Source organism: Bufo bufo, chromosome 1 (genome assembly GCF_905171765.1).
Source record: "Bufo bufo chromosome 1, aBufBuf1.1, whole genome shotgun sequence".
Lineage (NCBI taxonomy): Eukaryota > Metazoa > Chordata > Amphibia > Anura > Bufonidae > Bufo > Bufo bufo.
Window position 1 is genome coordinate 382,867,024 of NC_053389.1, and position 20,991 is coordinate 382,888,014.

General features: G+C 45.4%; 1 protein-coding gene across 2 annotated transcripts in view; it reads right to left on the reverse strand.

The window, feature by feature from the left end:
• RAB24 (RAB24, member RAS oncogene family) overlaps positions 1-20,991 on the reverse strand; it is a 52,396-nt gene that overhangs the window by 11,033 nt on the left and 20,372 nt on the right. The window lies entirely within an intron of this gene.

The window sequence follows — 20,991 nt, forward strand, 5'->3', positions numbered from 1 at the left end:
CAATGGCCAATATAACTTACTATTACCTACCCTACTAGTAGAAATAGTCTGCACATAGTGGGATCAGATTCACTAATTAGAACAGAATTCTTAATCCGGTGTTCACAGTTAGGGCAGTTTCACACATGCGAGTCCATTGCGGGAATCAAGTGCCGTGTGAGCGTGATCCTCCGTTCTGGACTTGCAGGGGCACAAGGTATTATCATGATTTATAATGCTATGTTTGGAATAGGATTTATGGTCTACCTTATAAATAACTGCCTAATGACTATAGCTCAGCTTAATTTCTATCTGAATAAAAAGGGAACTCCTTGTGAGCACAGTAGCAGACTGGAGTTAAAAGAGGACCTTTCACTACAATAAAAAATCTAAACTAAACATACAGACATGGAGAGCGGCGCCCAGGGATCTCCCAGCGCTCAGCTCATAGCCTGAGAGGTTTTTTTCTCTCAGGCTATGAGCTGAGCGCTGCGATTGGCCAGCACTCCAGGCTGGGATAAGGAGATGCCGGCAGGCTCCTCCCAGTTGAGCCAAAAATCTGATGATACCGGAGCCTATACCAGGAGAACGGAGCGGCGGCCAGGGATAATAGTAAGTGCAGGGAGATCCCTGGGCGCCGCTCTCCATGTCTGTATGCTTAGTTTAGATTTTTTATTGTAGTGAAAGGTCCTCTTTAATATGGCACTGTCCAAAGTTTTGGCAAGCAGTGGAAACAAGATTTTGTTATTGTGATGTTAGAGTCCCTTTAGACCGCGACTTTTAATAATGCTACTGACTGACAGTTGCAGTCCACAAGATTGCATTTAACGGAGTTCATTTCATTTGGACTGAAACTGTAGAGCAATAGTTAAAATCAATCAGTAGTGCTAGAAAAAGGCTCAGTGTAGCCCTACCCTTTAGCCCCTTTCACACGGGCGAGAATTCCGTGCGGGTGCAATGCGTGAGGTGAACGCATTGCACCCGCACTAAATCCGGACCCATTCACTCCAATGGGGCTGTGCACATGAGCAGTGATGTGTGAAAATCACTATATAAGCTCTATATTGTGCTTTTTTTACGCAACGCAGGCCCCACAGAAGTGAATGGGGCTGCGTGAAAATCATAAGCATCCGCAAGCAAGTGCGGATGCGGTGCGATTTTCACTCATGGTTGTTAGGAGACGATCGGGATGGGGACCTGATCTTTATTATTTTCCCTTATAACATGGTTATAAGGGAAAATAATAGCATTCTTAATCAGGGTGGATTTGATTTAAATCAAAATGATTTAAATCACAATTTAAATCACTAGTCAGTAAGGCTTGATTTAAATCATAGTTTTCTACATAAAGACTAAATCTTGCTGGTATAACTTATAATATGCAAGTAGATGAAGATTTTTAGAATAACAACTTTTCATATTAGTTTGATTAGGTTGATTCTGCATTCATAGGTTTGTAGAAGTTAGGATTAAGGTATTTTTCTCAACTCTGTTCATGTTATAACATTTTTGCTGTGAAGAAGAGGCATGTGATCTCTGCTGAGTTAAATTCAGTGAACTGCAAAAGTAAACCAAGCATCTGTGATAATATCTTGTAGGCAGAGAAACTGCCCAATAATCTTACAAAAACCTCTGGAAGAGCATGACATTGTGAATGGATTAATGGAATTTATTTACCCAAAAAAATTACACATATAGAAACATAGAATGTGTCGGCAGATAAGAACCATTTGGCCCATCTAGTCTGCCCAATATACTGAATACTATGAATAGCCCCTGGCCCTATCTTATATGAAGGATGGCCTTATGCCTATCCCATGCATGCCTAAACTCCTTCACTGTATTTGCAGCTACCACTTCTGCAGGAAGGCTATTCCATGCATCCACTACTCTCTCAGTAAAGTAATGCTTCTTGATATTACTTTTAAACCTTTGCCCCTCTAATTTAAAACAATGTCCTCTTGTAGCAATTTTTCTTCTTTTAAATATTCTCTCCTCTTTTACCTTGTTGATTCCCTTTATGTATTTAAAAGTTTCTATCATATCCCCTCTGTCTCGTCTTTCTTCCAAGCTATACATGTTAAGGTCCTTTAATCTTTCCTGGTAAGTTTTATCCTGCAATCAATGTACTAGTTTAGTAGCTCTTCTCTGAACTCTCTCCAAAGTATCAATATCCTTCTGGAGATATGGTCTCCAGTACTGAGCACAATACTCCAAATGAGGTCTCACTAGTGCTCTGTAGAGCGGCATGAGCACCTCCCTCTTTCTACTGGTAATGCCTCTCCCTATACACCCAAGCATTCTGCTGGCATTTCCTGCTGCTCTATGACATTGTCTGACTACCTTTAAGTCTTCTGAAATAATGACCCCAAAATCCCTTTCCTCAGATACTGAGGTTAGGACTGTATCACTGATTGTATATTATGCACTTGGGTTTTTATGCCCCAGGTGCATTATCTTGCACTTGTCAACATTACATTTTAGTTGCCAGATTTTTGATCATTCCTCTAGTTTTCCTAAATCCTTTTCCATTTGGTGTATCCCTCCAGGAACATCAACCCTGTTACAAATCTTTGTGTCATCAGCAAAAAGACACACCTTACCATCGAGGCCTTCTGCAATTTCGCTGATAAAGATATTAAACAATATGGGTCCCAGAACAGATCACTGAGGTACCCCACTGGTAACAAGACCATGGTCGGAATATACTCCATTGACTACAACCCTGTCCCTCAGCCACTGCCTAATCCATTCAACAATTTGGGAGTCCGCGTACAGCCTTATTCTACATAATTAAAAAACGAATCTTTATTTCATGATGGAATAACCTTTGGATGGTAATATATTTTCCTCAAAAAGCATTTTATATAAAAAATTTAAAAAAATGATTTTTTTTTTTTTTTTAAATCATTGATTTTTATCCACCCTGTTCTTAATACAGAATGCTAAGTAAATTAGGGATAGATGGGTTAAAAAAAAAAAAATTAACTCACCTCATCCACTTGTTCGCGCAGCCCGGCTTGTCTTCTTTGAGGACCTGGGAGGAAAAGGACCTTTGGTGACGTCACTGCACTCATCACATGGTCCATCACTATGGTGATGGACCATGTGATGAGCGCAGTGACGTCACCAAAGGTCCTTTTCCTCCCAGGTCCTCAAAGAAGAAAAATCGTGCATTTTCCCGCAACGCACCTGCATCTTGTCCGGCCCTCACACGCGACGCCCGTGTGAAAGAGGCCTTAGACCTATACTGTGTGATAGGGAATGCACTTGTTATGTCTATGAATGCCTCCCATCCCTATATTCCTTGTCTTTACAACTAGTTTTTTGCACACAACATTATTGCTAGGTGTCATCACAATTTCCTACAATTAAGAGTTAGAATATAACAACTGGATTTATATAAAGCTAGAAATCAGAAGTATACCACCAGTGGCATGAGATATGGAAACCTTGACCCTAATGACCCCTATTCTCAGCCCTTTGGAAAAGTGTTGAGAGGCTTAAAAAGCTGCATATTATGCAAATATGGCGTGCGCCATAATCTGTGCCTTTTTTTTTTTTTACGCCAAAATAATAGCATAAAACCTTTAGTAAACGTCCCCCATTGTGCTTGTAAGATGATTATGTGGCACTTACTAATATAGCCTTTGTTGAAATTCTGCACCATTTTCTATATTTCATAAGGTATGTCTCCTTGTTTTCAAAGTCTTTTGTCTTGTCCATAAGATGGCTGCTGATGGAGGGTCATGTGACCAAGCAAATCACCTCCATGTGAGGTCTTCTCTATTCAAATACATTGCATGTACCTTCTGCATGTGCACTTTTGGGAGTTTAGTGCAGGTGCAGAGTGTTTGAATAAAGGAGGCTGAGTGCTGTGTCTGGTCACATGACCCTCCATTAGCGGCCATCTTACGGACAGCACCTCTGTGCGGATAGCACAGAAGATTTGCCTAACAAGAGGGTATGGCTTATGAAATATAGCAAACGGCATAGAATACATTAGTAAGTACCATATACAGGTGTATCTCAATAAATTACAATATCATTGAAAAGTTAATTTATTTCAGTAATTCAACTCAAGAAGTTGAACTCATATTATATAGACTCCTTACATACAGAGTAGGGTATTGTCAAGAGGAAGATGACAGACACCAGACTCAACAATGCAGACGAGCTGATGGAACCTGGGCTTCCATAGCACCGCAGCAGTGCCACAGGCTGATCGCTCCATGCCACGTAGCATTGATGCAGTAATTCATGCAAAAGGAGCACGAAGTAATCAGTGCATATACTGTACATACTTTTCAGTAGGCCAACACTTCTGTATGAAAAATCTTTTTTTTTTACTTGGTCTTATATAATTATCTAAGTTTCTGAGATATTGACTTTTGAGTTTTCATTAGCTGTAAGCCGTTATCAAAATTAAAACATATAAACAATACTTAAAATACTGTAGTGCATGTACTGCTGCTCTATATGAATTTCATTTTTTAAATTGAATTACTGGGAAATAAATTAACTTTTCAATGATAATCTAATTTATTGAGATGTACCTGTAGTCATCTTTGGTCACAAGTAGCCAGAAAGGGGCCACCCCTTTAAGGATGTAAATGGGAAGGTGATGTGCCAGTTATATTGTATTACAAATACTATAAAAATTAAAGAAAACTCCACAGAACAGTATGGAGTCATGTGAGGTTACGCGTCTTCTGGCTCTCTGACTGGGGACCATTAGTTCTATACTGTTTAGCTGAACCACTGTACAGTTGCCCTAATCTAAAGAGAACCTGGCCAAGCCCCCTTTAAGAAAAAAAGGAACTTGTGTATGTTGCTTTAAAGATGGCACTTGCTCCGGAGCAGAATGGGTGCCATAGCTGCTGGATGCCTGCCGTTTTACACAGCAGACACCAGAGCTAATGCAGATCAGATATTTAACCCCTCATATGCCGTGATCCCAGCAGGCCTTTCCTTGGGAATGCAGCTTTAAGCTCCAATAGCTCTCCTGCACTGATATCAGGAAAGCCTTAGAAGAGCTCAAGGCTACCACAGCAAGAAGTAAAAAAAAAAAAAAGTTAAAGTGGTCAGAATATGACGATGCAACTATGGTATTGCTTTCCCCCCCCCCCCCCCCCCCCCCCCCCCCCATTTGGATTTTTTTCCAGATGCCCACTACAATGTATGCAATATTAAATGGTGCTACTAAAAAGTACAACTTTTACCACAAGACACAAGCCCTTATAGGTCAACGGAAAAATAAAAATGTTATGGCTCTGGGAAGGTGGAAAAACAGCCAGCCAGGAGGGTGTTAAAGAGAAGTTATTAAAAAAGATTCCATCCGATCTAGTAGAGCTGTCAGCAGCCGAGCACATGTCAGCAATTCAAGAAATCGGATAAGGCAAAGCACAGTGTTCTCCTTGTCTAGTAGAGTACAAGCTGCTGTGTACCATCATTCAATGCAGCAGATTTTATGAGCACAGCACTTGACTTCAAATTCATATTTATACTTCTAAAGATTATGCCACACATTACGGCCATGATGCATAGACCTGCAGTCTAACCACAAACCAGAGCAGATTTGGAATGCTTGCTGCACCTCAGCCTAAGGCCCCCTGCAAACGGACGTGTGCTTCCAGTTGCCGTATTGCGGACCGTATTTGCGGATCCGCAATACACGGGTGCTGTTCCATGGGCATTCCGCATCCCGGATGTGGACCCATTCACTTCAATGGGTCTGCAAATCCAGAATTGTGGAACGGCCGCACAGAACGGGACCCCTCGGAAGCACTACGGAGTGCTTCCGTGGGGTTTCGTCCCGTACTTCCGTTCCGCAAAAAGATAGAACATGTCCTATCTTTTTGCGGAACGGCCGGATCGCGGACCCATTAAAGTGAATGGGTCCGCGATCTGCTGCGGCTGAATTGCAGCACGACCACGGGGTGCACACGTTCGTATGCAGGGGGCCTAACAGTGGCCACTATGTGTTACTCTTAAAGGAGCTGGCAACCTTATACATTTTTTTCTTAAAGTGCTGTAAAACGATATAATGGTATAAAAGGAATCTGCCCTGATGTCTGGATATGTGAAGTCACGCTCCCTTGTTTCAATACAGTCTCTTCACTGTCTGTACATTGCGCCTGTTCAGTACATGACCACTAACGGAGGGGGCAGTGTCCTGTTTAGTGATGAGCGAAGTATTGGAAAATTTAATTTGGCTGCTTCGCCAAATTTTACAATAAAATAAAATAAAAAATTAGCTTTGTGATTAATTACTTTGTCACAAAGCACATTTCTTTGTAAGTTGTGGGTGCAATGACAGGGAACGGCAATTGTACCTCTCAGATGCCGCGTTCATAGCTGACATCTATACTACAGTGTAAAATAAAAAAAATAAAATGATACCCTCATCCATTTGATCGTGAAGAGCCAGCTGCCACCATCTTGATTGTAGATCCAGCGCAAAATCTCATGCAGATCGTGATGATGTCATCATGTTGGCCAGCATGGTGACATCATACGTCACAGCGCACAGGATTTTTTCAATCAAAATGGCAGCGGACGGCTCTTTGGGCTCAAACGAATGAGGCAAGTATCTTTATTTTTATCCGCCATTCAGGGAAAATCTGTTAAGCCGAATGCACACGGCCGTGGAACACAAACGTGAGCGGTCCGTGGTATCCCGGCCTGGCATCCTGCTGAGAGCAGGAGCACACAGCGGCATTGGTTGCTTTGACGCCGTGCGCTTCATGCAGCCGCTGCACTACAGTAATACACTGGTATGATCTATACAAGTGTATTATCGTAGTGCAGCGGCAGCATGAAGCGCACAGTGTCCTAGCAACCAAGGACGCTGTGCGCTCCTGCTGTCAGCAGGATACCAGGTTGGGATACCACGGACCGCTCACGTCTGTGTTCCACGGCAGTGTGCATTCGGCCTTACCATGAAGCACGAAGAAATTCGACTTCAAGGCATATTGAATGTTCCCTGAAATTCCAATCAAATTCCACTTTGTGGACTTCAGTTCACTCAACACTAGTCCTGTTCATCAGCAGCCTTCACTGAGTAACGCTGCGCCAACAATATACAAGTAGCACATGCACAGCGCAGAGTCTGTACTGCCGTTTACAGCACTTTTCATTAAGTTGGCCCTCTCCTTTAATATTTATATGGAATGTACCTACATCCAGATGTGACAACATAAAGAATAGTCCTAAAATGAGAAAGCGCATTAAATAATGCTTTAAAATTAAAATATATTTTAGTCACATGTAAGTCATTATTTTATATGGGCTCCACCTAGAGACAAAGCATGTAACCCCTGGGATACACATATAAAGCGCTGAAAAATTACACTCTCTGGGACCTTATCCACCCAGTGCCAATTTAGATGAAGGTTTTTTATTTTAATTATTATTTAATAATTCTAAGAGAGATGCAAGCACCTGCATCAAAACTGCACAGTATGAACAAGCGTAAAATAATTTGTTTAGAAAACCCAATGTTAAATATCTAATTTACATCACAGTGATGGTACAAGCACAGAAGATGTCCCTGCATAATCACTATGCAAACCCAATGGTTTGACACCCAGACTGTTCCTGTACAGGCTGGAATCAGAGAAACATTCTAGCCAGACCGTTTAACACCTTCCATGGTCTGTAGTGACCTCAGTAGATACTGTTTGGCAAAGGTAGGCAGCTCCCTCTTTCAGTGCATTGTAGGACTCCAATAGGTTGCCATGGCAGCCATGGGCCTAATAAAGGTCCATGGCTATATGCCAATTAGGTCAAACCAAAAGGCACAGCATATGGGTGCTTTCACATGAGCGATGTGTCGGTCCCAGGCGCTGTCCAAGACTAAAACTGATAAAACCCGGACTGGACACTGCCCCATTATATTCATAGGGCATATTCACAGGCAGTGTCGGACTGGGGTACCTAGGGCCCACCAGTAAAATTTATTTTGGGGGCCCACCATACAGATACATTCAAATATAATGAATAATCTAACAAGTTTTTTATATGAACCATAGGCTGGTTGAGGTGCTGTACATTGAATATATGTATGAAGTCCAGTAAGTCTACTGTATTATATGCCACTTGTGCAGGGGGTGGGAGACTAGGGGCCCACCGGGGGATTCCCCTGTACCCCTGTGGGCCAGTCCGAACCTGTTCACAGGGGCGATTCTCCATAGTGTGCTCTATCTTGGTGTGATTTTTCTGCAAGACTTACTAATTCAAATGAATAGCTCTGCAGGAAAAAAAAAAAAAAAAAAAACACACACTAGACCCATCAATGTGTGCGCTCATTTAAAAACCTCATCCATGTTTCCAGTTGAGTTTTAGATCGCTTCTCTCAAAGGGGCCTGAGAGATTGCTTTAATTCTGACTGCCAATAATGATTTGACGTATTGAGCCTACCAAAAAACTGTGAACAACAACATTAAAAAAAGAATTACACAAAAAAATATAATAATAACATCACATAAAGCACTATACCTGAACTATAAGAATAATAAAAAGTTATGGCTCTCTGAAAGCGGTACACATTTGATATCGCAGTAATCGTACAGACCCACCAAATAAGGGCCCATTTACAAACCAGTATGGTTGCAAATTGCTATTTGCGAAACACGGCAGTGGCCGTGTGAACTCCGCATCGCGGATGCGGACGCATTGACTTGAATGGGTCAGCAATTGGCAAGATACGGCAAAAGATAGGATATGTCCTCCTATCTTTTGTGGTGCATAGGAACAGATCAGAAGCCCACAGAAACAATCTGAAGCCCTTCTGTGGGCTTTTGGGTCTGTGCCTCCGCACCGCAAAAGATAGGACATGTCAAGCCAATGGGTCCGCACCACAATACAGAGGTCACACAGGTACGGTGACCATACGGTTGTGTGAATGGTCCCTAAAAACGAGATTTTTGTACTCACCGTAAAATCTGTTTCTCTTCCGTTCATTGGGGGACACAGGCATTGACCATGGGTATAGCTGTTGCCGCTAGAAGGCAGACACTAAGCACACAAAGTGTAAGCTCCTCACTCTTCAGCTAGATCCCTTCCTGCAGGGACCAAGCTAATCAGTTTAGTGCAAAAGCAGTAGGAGAAACCAGACATAAGAAAAATCACATTATGTGCAAACCCAGAACCACACATGCCCGAAAAAGCCTATAAACAAAAAGCTGGGTGGGAGCTGTGTCCCCCAATGAACGGAAGAGAAACAGATTTTACGGCGAGTACAATGAGCCGAATCGCCCTCAACTCCAGAACATTGATTGGAAGGCAGGGCTCCTCGCGTGACCATACCCCCTGGACCGAGAGATTTTCCAACACTCCCCGTCCATTGTTAACACCCTCCAACGGAAAGGGAGAAACGAACGCCCTGATGTCAACATCTGAGGGCCCGGAGCACTGGGGCAAGGAGACACATTGGCCGATCCAAGGTGTCTGGGGAGCAATCCCAGCTGGACAGAATGGCTCGCTGAAGCGCTCTGGTATGGAACTGAGCATAGGAAACTGCTTCAAAGGCAGAAACCATGTGCCCCAGAGCCCGCATGCAGTGATGAATGGGAACCGGAGCTGGCCGCAACAATGAGTCTGAATCTGAAGATGGAGAGGGCAAGAACACCTTGGCCTGACAAGTGTCCAGTACCATGCCCAGATAAGTCAATCGCTGCAATGGATAAAGACAAGACTTCACGATCTATCCGAAGCGCTCCAGGGTGTCCCGGACTATGCTCAGGCTGTCTGCTGTCCCTTGGAACGGCGGACCCTTCACCAGGATGTCGTCTAAGTAAGGGATCGCCACGACTCCCCTGGCATGGAGCAGGGCCATAACTGCCGCCAGAACTTTCGTAAAGACAATGGGAGCCGTGGCCAGGCCGAACGGGAGGGCTACAAATTGGTAGTGAAATGGACCCACTGTGAACCGGAGAAACCTCTGATGACTGATTCATATGGGCACGTGAAGATAAGCGTCCTTGATGTCTATTGAGGACAGATACTCTCCCGGTTCCACGGACGCAATGACTGACCTCAGTGACTCCATCCGGAATCTGTGGACGCGAATGAAACGGTTGAGCGCCATGAGGTCTAGAATGGGACGGACCGTCCCCTCTTTTTTGGAAACCACAAAGAGACTGGAGTAAAACCCCTGAAAACGGTCTTGCGCAGGAACCAGAACAATCACACCTTGCTGCAGCGGCGTGTGTGAATTGCCAGAAAAAAAAAAAAAAGAATCTGCGGCTGCGGGAGAGGCCAGAGGAGATGACTGAAAAAAAACAGGACGGAGGGGAGGATTTGAAATCCAGCTTGTAGCCCTCTGCAATGACCTCCCTCACCCACGCATCTGAGACGTGAGCCAGCCAATCATGCCGAAACACATGAAGCCAGCCGCCGCCCTTCATGCAGCGGAGCTCTTAGGGTTAAAGGACTTGGAGCCCTGTTGATGGGAATGCCAGGAAGGCCGTGACTTGAAGGAAGGCTTGTGCTTCTGGCCGACTTATCGGACGCTCCCTTGGGGACGGAAAAACTCAGAAAGGGACGAAAAAAAGGCTCATTAGACCGCCCCCTGTTCTGAGGTAAATAGGTGCTCTTAGCACCTGTAGCGTCCGAAATGATCTCATCCAGGCGCTTACCAAAAAGTCTGCTGCCAGTAAATGGGAGGGCCGTCAGGGTCCGCTTTGAGGCATTATCTGCCGCCCAGCATGAGAGCCATAAGGTACGGCGAATAGCCACCAACAGGGCTGACAAGCGAGTCATATACCTGGCCATGTCCAAAGATGCTTCACAAATATATGCACTGGCATGCGAGAGCTGCAGGGCCACATCTGAAAGTTCCTCCGAGGGGACTCCTGACTCAAGACCCTAACGTAAGTTATTTGCCCACACCCCCATAGCCTTGCTCACCCATGTAAAAGCAAACACCGGCTGAAGCGCTGTGCCCACTGCTTCAAAGCTTCTCATCTTTGATATCAGAAAAAGAAGCCCCATCCGCCATTGGCAAGGTAGTATGTTTATCCAAGCGGGAAACTGGCGGGTCCACTATAAGTGGAGCCGACCATTTCTTGGTCAAATCCTCCGGAAAAGGATAAAGGACGTTAAAGCGTTTTGGCAACATAAAACGTCTATCTGGAAAATTCCACTCCTTGGAGAGAGAGGAATCAAACTCCTGGTGGTTGGGGAAACACTTGTGTGAGCAACGGGACCTTCTAAAGGAAAAACCCGAGCTGACAGATGACAGAGCGGGATCTTCAACCTGCAACGTCTCAATAACTGCCATAATAAAATTGTCCACCATGGAGGATAGTTTGGGCAACTGACCCTCTGGTGAGACAACATCCTCTTCTGACCCTCTCTCCTTGGAACATGCCTCTTCAGCTGAGGACATGTCGGAGTGAGAATCTCTAGCAGGAGGAGGAGACGGGAGACACAGAACTTCTTTTGGAAGTTCTGGGCGCGTTTTGTGGGGCGGCCGCGATGGGCACGAGCCCCATGATCCCCAGAGTCGGACCGGTCAGAGGACTGCCTTGCAGACAAACGCCCCAATATATCTGCAATAGCTTTGTTGGTATTGGAGACATCCTGTACCACCCTAGACAGGGAACGCGCCCATTCCAGTTCTTCCATAGGTTGGTCCGGAGTCAAGCCGCTTGATGGCGGCGCAGCACACGCAAAGCAGAGGGAGTCTGACTGAGGGGATGGAAATTTTGCGCGACATGATGGGACCGCCTGCTTCAGGACCTGGGTTCAGACATAATGACACCCCTGTCACCCCAATGAGGCAAATGGGAAGGTTAGGCCTTGCAAAGGGACAAACAACACTTACCCAGCCTGTGTACCTCCAAACGGCAGTCCCCAAAAAAATAAAAAGATAAAAATCGGAAGTGGGCGGAGCACACGCTCGCACTGCTCTGCCGTTGACGTGGGGATGGGGCGAACACAAGCCCCACCCCCAAATGCTGCCGGCTCCAGTGCCCGTCCATCCTCCCAAGCCACGGCCCTCGCTCTCAGGCCACGCCCCCCACACCTGCGTCCCCGGCCACTGCAGGGAAGCCTACCGTCACAGGCTGCAGAGAAACCGGGGCCTCTAATAATAATGGACCCGGCAGCCCCAGAACCAAGCAGACACGCTGACATAGAAAACTGTGCTTCTTCAGGACAACCCCGTCCCCTCCTCTCCAGAGGACGCAGTCAGCCCGGGAAGCCGCAGCAGACGCGCGGCGTGTACAAAGACAGAAGCCACCCCCTTGCTGCAGCAGCATCCCAGGTTAACCTTTAAAGGAGATTGCTGCCCAAGTCCACACATGGGGAGAAGGGAATACTGGCCGGGGTCCTGGAGGTGGTACTGAAGGGGTTACTGGAGGGAGGGTGGAGGTGAACACTGCTCCTACTCACCTCTCTGATGTCTTCTGCCCCCCTGACTCCAGCCGGATCACCAACTTCAGAGTGCGGCCCCTTGGTGAGGGACGCTACACCGGAACAGAGGGGAATTTCGCTGGATCGGCCGTGGTGATGAGCTTGCCGGTGGGAGACAGACGTTTTTTACAGGGACCTCTGGTCCTCCTTTTCTTCTAGAGAGTGGGAACGAGCAGGGGGTTTGGGTGACCCCCTGGTCTCCCGTCTCCTGGGTGGGAGTGCAGGCAGTTTTTACCCAGACTGCCTGAAGCTTCAAGCTAGGAAAAAAAAATAATAATAATAATTAGTAGGAAGGTCTGCCTCCTACAGACACTAAGCTAAAACTGATTAGCTTCGTCCCTGCAGGAAGGGATATAGCTGAAGAGGGAGAAGCTTACACTTTGTGTGCTTAGTGTCTGCCTCCTAGCGGCAACAGCTATACCCATGGTCAAGGCCTGTGTCCCCCAATGAGACAGATGAGAAAGTTATTTATGCCACACAGTGAACGGAAGTTAATAAGAAGTGTTGTTCTTTTTCCTATTCTCTTCCCCTAAAAAATAAAGTTACTCAAATTCAAAAAGTACCCCAAAATAATAATCTGACAGAAAAAGAAAGTTATGGCACAAAAAAAATCATTCCTGTAGCTCTTAATGACAATAGGCTGGGTCCTTAAGGGGTTAAAAAAATAAAATAAAAAATTAGTGATGATTTTTCAGCAGGATGTACTTTGCATTACCAAAAGCATATCCTCACAACTAATGAGGAAGTCGTCAGTAATAGAATAGCAGAAGTTACCAGAGAAGATACATGATCAGAATTCCCATTATGGAAGCATTCCCATACACATTTGAAAATAATATTTTCTTGTTCATAATGCACATATTTGACCTATATATGACAAAAGGCAACAGTCCATTGCTTAAAGGGGTTGTCCGGGTTCAGAGCTGAACACGGACATACCCTTATTTTCACCCCGGCAGCATCCCTGAACCTAGCATCGGAGCATCTCATGCTCCGATGCGCTCCCGTGCCCTGCGCTAAATCACGCAGGGCACGGGCTCTTTTGTTTAAAATAACACACTGCCGGGCGGTAACTTCCGCCCGGCAGTGTGTTCGGTGACGTCACCGGCTCTGAGGGGTGGGCTTTAGCTCTGCCCTAGCCGTTTTACTGGCTAGGGCAGAGCTAAATCCCGCCCATCAGTGCCGGTGACGTCACCGGGGTTCCTGGCAGCCCCATGGAGAGCCCCGGTACGTCACCGGAACTCCTAAAAATGCCTTTGCCCTGCGCGATTTAGCGCAGGGCAAAGGAGAGCATCGGAGCATGAACTGCTCCGATGCTCATGTCAGGGTGGCTGCCGGGATGAAAATGGAGGGATGTCCGGGTTCAGCTCTGAACCCGGACAACCCCTTTAATATACATGTAGCAATGCAGCATGTCTTCAGACCCTTTCACATTTTGTTATGTTAGGCCAAGTTCACGCTTTAGTTGTTTGATCAGTCATTTCCATCAGTTATTGTGAGCCAAAACCCATAGTGAAGCCTACTCAGATAAGGTATAATTGAAAGCTCTGGACCTGTTCAGTGTTTTTGACCCATACCTAGTTTTGGCTCACAATGACTAATGAAACTAAAGTGTAAACTTGACCTTAGAAATCTTTGTAAATTTATCAAAAATGAAAAACTAAAATCTTGCATTGACAAATATTCAGACCCTTTACTCAGTTTTTAGTTGAAGCACCTTTGGCAGCGATTGCAGCCTCCAGTCTTTTTGGGTATGATGCCACAAGCTTTGCACACCTGGATTTGGGGATTTTCTGCCATTCTTCTCTGCAGATCCTCTCAAGCTCTGTCAGGTTGGATGGTGACCATTGGTGGACAGCCATTTTCAGGTCTCTCCAGAAATGTTCAATTCGGTTCAAGTCAGGGCTCTGGCTAGGCCACCCAAGGTCATTCAGGGTTGCCCCTAAGGCCTGCGTCACACTGGCATTTACTCGGTCCGGCAGGGGAACAGCCTGCCAGATCCGTAACTACAGTGTACATTTGTGAGCTGTCGGAAGTCCGCCTGGCCCCATTCACTATAATGGGGAACGGCGTGGATCTGGCTGCAGCACGGCAAATATGCAGAGAGGCAGCCGGACACAAACCGCTGCGTGCGGACTTCCGGCAGTTCACAGATGTTCACTGTAGTTATGGATCCGGCAGGCTGTTCCCCTGCCAGAAAAGCCTGCCGGAATGAGTAAACGCCAGTGTGAAAGTAGCCCAAGCCACATTCAGTGTTGCCCCTAAGCCACATTCAGTGTTGTCTTGGCTGTGTGCTTGGGGTTATTGTCTTGTTGGAAGGTGAACCTTCAGCCTAGTCTGAGGTCCAGAGCACTCTGGATCACATTTTGAAAAAAAAGAATACCTCTGCACTTTGATTCAACCTTCACTAGTCTTCCTGTCCCAGCCGCTTAAAAACACCCACACAACATGATGCTGCCACCACCAAGTTTTACTGTAGGGATGGTAGTGGGCAGGTGATGAGCAGTGCCTGGTTTACTCCAGACATGACACCAAAAAGGAGGCCAAAAAGTTCAATCTTGGTTTCAACAGACAAGCTATTCTTGTTTCTCACAGGCTGATAATCCTTTAGGTGCTTTTTTTGCCAATTCCAGGCAGGCTTTCGTGTGTCTATTACTGAGGAGAGTCTGCTTTCTGGCCAAACTGTCATAAAGCCCATATTGGGGGAGTGATGGGCTTTATGACCTTTGGAGCTCAGCAAGGGTGAAAATTGGGTTCTTGGTCACTTCTCTTACTAAGGCCCTTCTTTCCTGATTACTTAGTTTGGTAGCTAGCTCTAGCAAGAGTTCTGGTTGTCCCAAACTTCTTCCATTTATGAATTATGGAGACCATTGTACACTTGGGGACTTTCAGTGGAGCAGAAAATTCTTTTGTACCTTCCTCCAGATCTGTGCTTCCACGAAATCCTGTCTCTGAACTCCACAGGCAGTTCCTTCCACCTCATGGATTGGTATTTGTACTGGTGTCAGCTGTCAAACCTTATATAGACGAAGGGCGTGGCTAGCAGCCGACATGAACGGTCGCACCTGATCTGAGCTCCGGCTCCCAACTATAATCCTGAGCAATCCTGAGTGCCATTGCAGCCTATTAAACCGACCTAAAAGGTGTACAGCAGATTGATCCTTCACAGCAACCGGAGATGGGACCCAGTAAAGCCCAAGCTGCTGCAGACCGGCTGAAAGAATTCACGCGCCAAGAAAATCAAAATAGCGCTGTGGCAGCCGGCACACCTCGTACGCAGCATACCCGAGGCCAGGCGGCACAGCAAGCAGCTACTGAGTAACCTGAGGCGGCTGAACTCTCTCCAAAAAAGAGGCACATGAGCAGCTGATGTCGGCGATATTAGTTTGCCAAACTTCCCTCACCACAAAGATAGAGGAGGTACGTGTGGATGTGGGCCTCCTGAGGCACGATGTTCAGCAACTCAGAGAAAGAGTGCAGGGGACAGAGGAGAGGATCTCTGAGCTGGAAGACCTCACTCGCCCCATACCTGCTAAAATACAGGCCCTGGAAAGTTCCGTCTCCTTATGGCAGCAGAAATGCGATGACTTGGAGAACAGGGCCAGGAGAAATAACGTGCGCATACTGGGCCTACCTGAGAGAACAGAGGGGCGCGATCCTGCAGCATTTCTTGAGGCCTGGTTTAGGTCAACTTTTCCTGAGGCGTCTTTCTCTATGGCATATGCAGTGGAGCGGGCCCACAGGGTCCCGGCTCGACGACCACCTCCAGGGGCACCACCCAGGCCGCTCCTAGCTCGCATGCTAAATTGGAAGGACCGCAACGTAATCCTCACTCAAGCAAGGAAATTGCAAATCGTCATGCATGAAAACGCCAAGGTATCTTTGTTCCCTGATTTCTCTGCCGAGCTTCAGAAGAAACGGGCGACTTTTGTGGCCGTTAAAAAGAGACTCAGGGACATGAACTTACCGTATTCCATGGCTTACCCCGCCAGGCTGAGAGTGGTGGATGGAGAGAGATCACATTTTTTCACGGATCCCAAAGAAGCGGATGAATGGTCCGCAAGAAAATTGCGGAGATTACCGCCACCTCCTTGAAGTATATTAATGAGTCAGCAATCCAGTTTTATTTATGTCTAGGACCTTAAAGGGACACTGACAGGCCTTCTGAGCATAGTTAGCTCTTTATATGCCCCCCTAGGTCTTATAATAAGTTCCCAATTCATATAAGTATTATCCCTGTGCGCATTATAAAACGTTAAAAATAATCTTTATAATCACCTCTCCTTTCTGCCCAAGGGGCGTTCTTTGCGGCGCATTTGTGCCCAGCCGCGTCCCAACTGCCGGGTCCTTAGACACGCCCATCTCATTAGTATTCACTTCGCTGGGCGGTATTTCTCAGTCCCCGACATTCGGAGATCATGCGCATGCGCCCGGCACCCTCGCTCGCCGGAATCACATTGCGCCAAATGAATACTAATGAGATGGGCGTGTCTAAGGACCCGGCAGTTGGGACGCGGCTGGGCACAAATGCGCCACAAAGAACGCCCCTTGGGCAGAAAGGAGAGGTGATTCTAAAGATTATTTTTAACGTTTTCTAATGCGCACAGGGATAATACTTATATGAATTGGGAACTTATTATAAGACCTAGGGGGGCATATAAAGAGCTAATTATGCTCAGAAGGCCTGTCAGTGTCCCTTTAATGGTCAGGCCGCATTGTTGATAATATTAATGCAGCTTTAAAATCTGCACTGGACACCGGTTTGATACTATGCTTTCAGCGTGAGTTTTGCCGTTTACAATGCATACAGAAAGTTAGCTGCAGGCAAGACTTATATCGTGCAGAGGGAGCTGGTCGGATACCGGCATATTCTTTTTACATCTAGTAATATGCTGGTCCCTGACTACTCAGCCACAGAGAAATTATTGCCTGATTTTTGGCATTATACTATGTATATCAATGCTAATCCACAGCATAGTTGGTTCAGATTTAAATGTTTGTATTATGTTTTGGCACTGTATGGTATAACAATGTATACAGGCAGCAGCATATGTGTATTAGGAGTGATCAGGAGATACAGACACTGGAGAATCCAGAAAGAGAATAGCCTTATGCATAGATCACTGATATTGATAAAATGGCTGCCATAGTGTTAATGTCATGGAATGTGAGGGGTTTGGGGGATCCGGGTAAAAGAATATCTGTCTTTGCACATGTCCGTAGATATAACCCACACATAATTAGCTTGCAAGAGACCCATCTCACAGCCGAAACGGCAGCTAGATTACAGAAGCCCTGGGTACAATGGTCTGGTCATTCGTTTGGTACTTCTCACTCTAAGGGAGTGTCGCTAGTAATTAACCGCTCCATTAGATGGGAACCACACGCAGTTGAGACTGACACGGACGGCAGGTATATTTTTGTACATGCACATGTGAATAATATCCCGTTTGTGATTATAAGCATTTACTGTCCCCCTCCTGCAAATATGTCAATCCTTCAAACCGCAGCCACTTTTGCAGCCCAATACCCACATGCTAGGTTGTTATGCGTAGGGGATCTAAACATGGTCATGAACCCGCGGATAGATCGCTTCCACGCTAATCCTGCACCCCCGACTCTTAGCCCGCCCAGCTAAATTAGCGGCCTGGATCGAGGAGATGGGATGGTTGGACTTATGGAGGGAAAAACACCCGGATTCCATAGGAGTACTCCTGTTTTACTCCCTCTTCAGGTGCAATGTCTAGAATTGACTATGTGTTTGGTACCCCTGATGTGTGCCTGGAACTGTCGGGAGATCTCACATGGCCCCCAGAGCGTTTCTGATCATGCGCCATTGATAGTGAGGTTCAATGACACGCAGGAAAGTAGGTCTAATGTTAGGACGAGAATACACCCATTCTGGCTCACACTCCTGAAAGAACAGGATAGGATCCCTGACCAATTGCAAATGTTTTTAGAAGTACAGGACGCAGATACGAACCCCCTACTATTATGGGATACGTTGAAGGCTTATCTTAGGGGATGTCTTAAATCATTCATCTCATTTATTAAGAGAGACACCAGGAAGAAAGAGGACTCTCTCAATACATGTGTTAGGGAGGCTGAGCAAGGTTTGTGCTAGATCCCTCTGAAGCAAAATCGACAGGACTGGATGCAGAAAGGCAGGATGTATTTAGTTCATCTACATGAAAAAAGCAATCGTAAATTATTTTTTTACAAACAGGCTTTTGAGGTGGGAGATAAGGCAGGGCGAGTGTTGGCGCATATTGTACATAAGAATCCACTAGTTCTAAGAATAAGATTAGGGATTCTGTGTCAGATATTTTATCAAATTTTGCTGACTTCTATCAGAACTTATATCATACAAGAGCGGAACACTCGGAATTAGAACTTGAGCACTATCTAAATGAAATAGAACATCCAACTTTATCAATGGAGGGCAGCAATAGGTTAGAGGAAGATATAACCATAGAAGAGATACAGGAGGCTATAAGCGATCTGGCAAATGGGAAAGCCCCAGGCCCAGATGGCCTACCCTTAGAGATATACTCTAAATATGTAGATATACTAGTACCTCAACTTAAAGTGATGTTCCAAGAGGCCTGGCGGACGGGCAAACTACCAGACTCCCTTTATGAAGCAACCATAGTTGTACTTCTGAAGCCGGATAAGGACCCTTTGGACTGTGCATCCTATCGGCCGATATCTTTGTTAAACCTAGTTTACAAGATTCTGGCAAAGATCTTCGCCAATAGGTTGAACAAGATAATTACTAGCATTATGCACAGTGATCAAACTGGGTTTATGCCTGGACGCTCGACCTCTAATAATATTCGTAGGACTCAAGTTATAGCCCAAATTGGAACCCAACATGACAGACATTGGGCCCTGGCCTCACTAGACACAGCTAAAGCCTTTGACTCACTGGAGTGGCCGTATTTGATGAAAGTCATGGGAAAGTTCGGCTTTGGGCCTAGGTTTATGCAATGGATCCGGATACTATATAAAAGCCCTAGAGCCAACATCCTAGTAAATGGTACGACTTCAACTTACTTTAATTTGCAGAGAGGTACGAGGCAGGGATGTCCCCTCTCCCCCCTCTTGTTCGCAATTGCCATTGAACACCTGGCCATTCGTATTCGCCAAGATCAAATATACTCAGGAGTAGAGATGGGTGGGAGGGAAGACAGAGTAGGCCTGTATGCAGATGATTTCATACTGTTCATCAATAGAATGGATATCTCTCTACCGCGGGCGATCACTGTTATAGAATTGTTTGGGAAATTTTCCGGACTACATAGCAATTGGTCCAAGTCAGCACTAATGCCACTTTGGAGCTGACTGGCCCAATGTCTATCATAATCTTAAGATAGTAGACCATTTTAAATACTTGGGGATTTTTATTACTAGAGAGCCGAGAGAGGCCTATACCAAAAATATTGCCCCATTAGAATCTATTTTTTCAGGCAAATTCAAAATTTGGAGAACACTGCCTATATCTATCATGGGAAGAATCAATCTGATAAAGATGATCCTCTTACCCAAGGGGTTATACTTATTGGAACATGCCTGCACTCAAATACCTCAGAGTTTTTTTGACCGCCTTCACTCAATGGTTCAATTCATTTGGGGCAGGGCTAGACATACTCGCCTTAAATACTGCAGCGCTACCAGACTTCCATTTGTACTTTCTTGCAGGCCAGCTGAGATTTTTGGCTAACTGGGTAAATGGGAAACCCCTTATGAATATGGAATATTACAGGGAGTGCAGAATTATTAGGCAAGTTGTATTTTTGAGGATTAATTTTATTATTGAACAACAACCATGTTCTCAATGAACCCAAAAAACTCATTAATATCAAAACTGAATATTTTTGGAAGTAGTTTTTAGTTTGTTTTTAGTTTTAGTTATTTTAGGGGGATATCTGTGTGTGCAGGTGACTAATACTGTGCATAATTATTAGGCAACTTAACAAAAAACAAATATATACCCATTTCAATTATTTATTTTTACCAGTGAAACCAATATAACATCTCAACATTCACAAATATACATTTCTGACATTCAAAAACAAAACAAAAACAAATCAGTGACCAATATAGCCACCTTTCTTTGCAAGGACACTCAAAAGCCTGCCATCCATGGATTCTGTCAGTGTTTTGATCTGTTCACCATCAACATTGCGTGCAGCAGCAACCACAGCCTCCCAGACACTGTTCAGAGAGGTGTACTGTTTTCCCTCCTTGTAAATCTCACATTTGATGATGGACCACAGGTTCTCAATGGGGTTCAGATCAGGTGAACAAGGAGGCCATGTCATTAGATTTTCTTCTTTTATACCCTTTCTTGCCAGCCACGCTGTGGAGTACTTGGACGCGTGTGATGGAGCATTGTCCTGCATGAGAATCATGTTTTTCTTGAAGGATGCAGACTTCTTCCTGTACCACTGCTTGAAGAAGGTGTCTTCCAGAAACTGGCAGTAGGACTGGGAGTTGAGCTTGACTCTATCCTCAACCCGAAAAGGCCCCACAAGCTCATCTTTGATGATACCAGCCCAAACCAGTACTCCACCTCCACCTTGCTGGCGT